Raw genomic sequence first — 5,950 nt, forward strand, 5'->3', positions numbered from 1 at the left:
CATGAGATTAATGCTAGCTCCTAGGTCGGCCAAGGCATTGCGAACGGGAGATTCCCCTATTGAGCACGGAATTGTGAAACTTCCGGGATCGATCTTTTTTTGGGGTAGTTTATTGAGTATGAGGGCAGAGCATTCTTCGCCTAAATTAACTAATTGCAAATTTTCAATTTTCTTTTTATGTGTAAGGAAGTCCCTCATAAATCTAGAGTATTTGGGCATTTGGGTTAGGACTTCGATAAAAGGAATATTGACATGCAATTGTTTTAGCAAACTTTCGAATTTTGCGAATTGCTCGTTGGTTTTCTGACGAATTAACCTACCGGGGTACGGAACCCGAGGAGCCTTAGTAGGCTCTGTTGATGGGGGAGGGTCCTTCTCTTGCAGATTTGTTGGTGTTGATTCTTCCGCGGCTGGAGGTACTTCTGCAGGCCCTACGGTCCGGTTTCGTAGCGTGATGAGGTGAACTTGCGCCTTCGGGTTGGTTTCGGTATTGCTGGGTAATGCGCCTTGTGGTCTTTCGGAAAAATTTTGAGCTAGTTGATTTATTTGTTTTTCTATGTTTTGAATGCTAGCCTGTTGATTCCTAAAGTTTGATTCTAGTTGTAGGAATCTTTCCGAATTTTTCTTGTCAGTGTCAGAGACGAGGCGAGATATAGTATCTTCGAGCCTTTCTCTTCCACTTTGTTGTTGAGTGAAATTTTGTGACTCATTTCTTGATTGCTGAAAGTTTGTTCGTTGTGGTTGTTGGTTACTACTATTGCCGGGCTCCCTCCAACCAAGGTTTGGGTGGTTTCGCCATCCTTGGTTGAAGGTCCCCGTTGGAGGACCCGACGGCCTAGGTCTATTATCAATGTAGTTTACCATTTCTTGTTGATCGTCCGTTTCTTTCATGCAACTCCAATTTTCATGTGACCCACCACACCCCTCACAAGCCATAACCGAGACTGTTTTTGTCATTTCTAATTTTTTTATTTTTGAAGAAAGGGCCTCGATTTGGGCTTGTAAAGAGGTGCTTTCGTCTACCTTATGGGCGCCCGGGGCGATAGTTTTATTTCCCCGGGGAGTGTGCCATTGAAAATTGGTTTGAGCAATTTCCTCAATTTGATTATATATTTCGTGTGGGCGTCGATTACCTAAAAGTCCCCCGGAGCTAGAATCAAGTGTCTGCCTAGTATGTGGCAACAACCCATTGTAGAAAGTGGATACTTGTTGCCATATTGCGAGGCCGTGATGGGGACATTTGCGTAATAGCTCCTTGAACCTTTCCCAAGTTTCATATAAGGATTCCCCGTCCTCTTGTGAGTATGTGTTAATTTCAGCCATTAATTTAGCAGTTTTAGAAGGAGGGAAATACTTATATAGAAATTTTTGGGCTAGTTCATCCCAGGTGTTTACCGATCCAGCTGGGAGGGTGTTGAGCCAAGCTTTCGCTCGGTCTTTTAGTGAGAATGGAAACATACGAAGGCGGATGGCGTCGTTTGATGCTCCATTGATCCGAAATGTATCACATATTTCTAAGAAATTAGTTATATGTAGATGGGGATCCTCGTCCGCGAGCCCGTGAAAGGTTGCGGAGTTTTGGAGCATTTGTATCAAGTGCGGTCGAAGTTCGAAGTTATTGGCTTCGACATTCGGGGCATTGATAGCGGCGCCGAGATTACCTACGGTGGGCCGTAAGTAATCCATGAGGGTACGTTGGTCCGCCATTGGGGTTGGGTCACCCGAAACTTTCTCTTGGTTTTTGGCTTTTAACTTTTTTCTGAGAAAGCGTTCGGGTTCTTCTAATGGTTCCTTTATGTCTTTATTGGAACTGGAGCTCATACACTACGCGAGGTTGGCGTCGGGTTCCAAGTCCTGCAATAAAAACAGAAAAGAATGTTGGTCAGAAGGTTCACCACGGCCCCGTGTCGAGCGAACACGGCCCCGTGGTCAGAGATACAGTGGTTGTTTTTCAGATCCCAGTTACTGGAAGTTGGACACGACCCCGTGTTGCACCGACACGGCCCCGTGGTCAGCCTCCTGTTAACTTGAAAAACAAAAACTGCCAGTGACGTTGCTGAGCACGGCCCGTGTCCGACCAGGCACGGCCCCGTGCTGAGCTCTGCAGAAGCTGAAAAATCTAAAAAAAAAATCCTAAAAATTAAAGAAAAATAAAAAGATGATTAGGCCGTTGATTCCTAACTTTCTTAAAATCCTTGTGTCCCCGGCAACGGCGCCAAAAACTTGATGTGCGTGAAGTGTGTTATATTTTTAGATATATATTTAAGCCCTTTTTACACTTTTAGCCAAGTTTTAAATTTATAAAACACGATATTTACTAACACTAAACACACATATGGGCAAGTGCACCCATCGTGGACGTAGTATAGTGTTGGTAAGATACCGAGGTCGTCCAAGGACACAAGAGCTTTTAATACCGGTTTATCCTCAACGTCTAATCAAATCAAAAAGTTAGAAAAATGTTTTTAAACTAAGAAAAATAAAAACTAACTAAATGCTGAAAAAGAAAATAAAATAAAAACAGATAGACAAGATGAATCACTTGGATCCGACACGTGTATTAGTATAACCTTTGATTATTTTCGCACTTTTGCACTTGTTTAAGAGATTATCTTAGTTATTGTAGTAGGCCCCTCTTTTGAAGGCGACGTTACCCTCAACCCAGTAGTTTGAGTCAGCAAGGATACAATCCTAAAGGGTCGGATTATTGAAAGATAATGAATTAAGTTATTAATGCAAATTATGGTAGGCCCCGCTTTTGGCGGTGACGTTACCCTCGGCTAAGTAGTCTGAGTCAGCAGGGATACAGTCCTAAATAGCCGGGTTATAGTATTAATAGTAGTTAGCTTATGAGGGGGTCAAAGAGTTTGGATCCCCGCCATCCAATACCTATGGGCATTGAAGGAGATCCTACTAAATTTGACCCAGGTCCCAAGCAGGACCTCTAAACGCTGAACAAGGGCAAGACCTTTACCAAACCGTTCCCTTAACCCCCGACCAGGTAGCCAACATACCTCCATATAGACCGTGGAGATATGAATGGTGAAAATCTTTTATTTTATATAGACAGTAAAATAATGCCAAGACACCACGGACAAACGATAAGGAAAGATCACCTTCAACATAAGTAACTAGTTATTAAAGTCATTAATACAAAACCAAATAAAAAGTGCAAAAGATTAAAAATAAAAAGTATTATACTAAACACTTGTCTTCACCAAGTGATGTAAGAGACTTAGGCAAACATGGCCTTGATTGTCAAGAACTCTTACGATCAATCTTGGATCCCGAGACGACTCACACACTCTATGATGGACAATGGATGATGGTGGTGGATGATGGTGTTATGGTGGTAGTGGGTGGTGGATGAAGTGTGAGAGAGGTGGTGTGCCAAGGGATGAGAGAGAATGAAACCAAGCTCCTCTATTTATAGGCTGAACAGAACGCTGGACACGGCCCCGTGTCCGCTGGACACGGCCCCGTGCCCGTCTGACATTCTCTCTCTTCATTAATTGTAATTGCGAATTACAATTAATGCGCCTGCTGTACTTTCAACACGCCCCCGTGTCCGCTGGGCACGGCCCCGTGGTGAGCAATGGAAGCTTCTACTGGTTTGTCTTTTCTGCTGCTTCCTGGGCACGCCCCCGTGTTCACTGGACACGGGGCGTGTTCAGACTTCTGTTCTCTTCTCTTTGTCTTGGGAGGTGCCGTTGAGGGTCCGGGCAGTTTTCTTTTGTTCCTTTTCTTGTATTTATGGTAGAATTAGTGGTCTTTTTGCTTCTTTTGTGATTTTGAGCTCATTTCATCCTGAAAATACAAAAGGAAGACAAAAACACTCTTTTTCCAACATTAGTACTTAAAAAGGGTTAGTTTTATGCCTTAATTGATGTGTTTTATATGTTGCATTTTACACACATCAGCAAGGCACACGTAAAATGGCCCCAATCTGAGGGGATTCTTGAATACACCGCAGCGGACTCATTTGATGATTGTGAGTCTTGCTTAGCTGGCAAACTCACCAAGGATGCCTTTACCCATGTTGGTGAATGATGTGTGTAAAATGCAACATATAAATTACATCAAATAAGGCATAAAACTAGCCCTTTTTAAGTACTAATGTTGGAAAAAGAGTGTTTTTGTCTTCCTTTTGTATTTTGAGGATGAAATGAGCTCAAATTCACAAAAGAAGCAAAAAGACAACTAATTCTAACATAAATACAAGAAAAGGAATAAAAGTAGACTGCCCGAACCCTCAACGGCATCCTCCCAAGCAAAGAAGAGAAAACAGAAGACTGAACACGCCCCGTGCTCAGCCAGCACGGGGCCGTGCCCAAGAAGCAGCAGAAAAGACAAACCTGTAGAACTTTCTATTGCCCACCACGGGGCCGTGTCCAGTGAGTACGGGGGCGTGGCGAAAGTACAGCAGGCGCATTAATTGTAATTGCAAATTACAATTAACGAAGAGAGAGAGTGTCAGACGGGCACGGGGGCGTGTCCAGCGGACACGGGGCCGTGCCCAGCCTTCTGTTCAGCCTATAAATAGGAGTGCTTGGTTTCATTCCAACTCATCCCTTGGCACACCACCTCTCTCACACTTCATCCACCACCCACCACCACCATAACACCATCATCCACCACCATCATCCATTGTCCATTGTAGAGTGTGTGAGTCGTCTCGAAATCCAAAATTGATAGTAAGAGTTCTTGACAATCAAGGCCGTGTTTGCCTAAGTCTCTTACATCACTTGGTGAAGACAAGTGTTTAGTATAATACTTTTTATTTTTAATCTTTTGCACTTTTTATTTGGTTTTGTATTAATGACTTTAATAACTAGTTGCTTATGTTGAAGGTGATCTTTCCTTATCGTTTGTCCGTGGTGTCTTGGCATTGTTTTACTGTCTATATAAAATAAAAGATTTTCACCATTCATATCTCCACAGTCTATATGGAGGTATGTTGGCTACCTGGTCGGGGGTTAAGGGAACGGTTTGGTAAGGGTCTTGCCCTTGTTCAGCGTTTAGAGGTCCTGCAAGGGACCTGGGTCAAATTTAGTAGGATCTCCTTCAATGCCCATAGGTATTGGATGGCGGGGATCCAAACTCTTTGACCCCCTCATAAGTTAACTACTATTAATACTATAACCCGGCTATTTAGGACTGTATCCCTGCTGACTCAGACTACTTAGCCGAGGGTAACGTCACCGCCAAAAGCGAGGCCTACCATAATTTGCATTAATAACTTAATTCATTATCTTCCAATAATCCAACCCTTTAGGATTGTATCCTTGCTGACTCAAACTACTGGGTTGAGGGTAACGTCGCCTTCAAAAGAGGGGCCTACTACAATAACTAAGATAATCTCTTAAACAAGTGCAAAAGTGCGAAAATAATAAAAGGTTATACTAATACACGAGTCGGATCCAAGTGATTCATCTTGTCTATCTGTTTTTATTTTCTTTTTATTTTTCAGCATTTAGTTAGTTTTTATTTTCTTAGTTTAAAAACATTTTTCTAACTTTTTGATTTGATTAGACGTTGAGGATAAACCAGTATTAAAAGCTCTTGTGTCCTTGGACGACCTCGGTATCTTACCAACACTATACTACGTCCACGATGGGTGCACTTGCCCATATGTGTGTTTAGTGTTAGTAAATATCATGTTTTATAAATTTAAAACTTGGCTAAAGGTGTAAAAAGGGCTTAATTATATATTAAAAATATATTACACTACACACGCATCAAGTTTTTGGCACCGCTGCCGGGGACACAAGGATTTTAAGAAAGTTAGGAATCAACGGCCTAATCATATTTTTGTTTTTCTTTTTAATTTTCTTTTTAATTTTCTAGGATTTTTTTAGTTTTTCAGCTTCTGCAGAGCTCAGCACGCCCCCGTGCACAAGATTCTCTTACTAAAAACAGAACCGTTAGATCCCGGCAGTTGGTAATTTCT

At 42.2% G+C, this 5,950-nt stretch overlaps 1 non-coding gene across 1 annotated transcript; it reads left to right on the forward strand.

The window, feature by feature from the left end:
* Positions 1 to 1,222: 1,222 nt before the first annotated feature.
* LOC118490026 lies at positions 1,223 to 1,329 on the forward strand. The gene has a single exon (XR_004888036.1). It is a non-coding gene; the product is annotated as a small nucleolar RNA R71 (small nucleolar RNA).
* Positions 1,330 to 5,950: the final 4,621 nt, after the last annotated feature.

This window comes from Helianthus annuus, chromosome 2 (assembly GCF_002127325.2).
Source record: "Helianthus annuus cultivar XRQ/B chromosome 2, HanXRQr2.0-SUNRISE, whole genome shotgun sequence".
NCBI classification, from domain to species: Eukaryota; Viridiplantae; Streptophyta; class Magnoliopsida; order Asterales; family Asteraceae; genus Helianthus; species Helianthus annuus.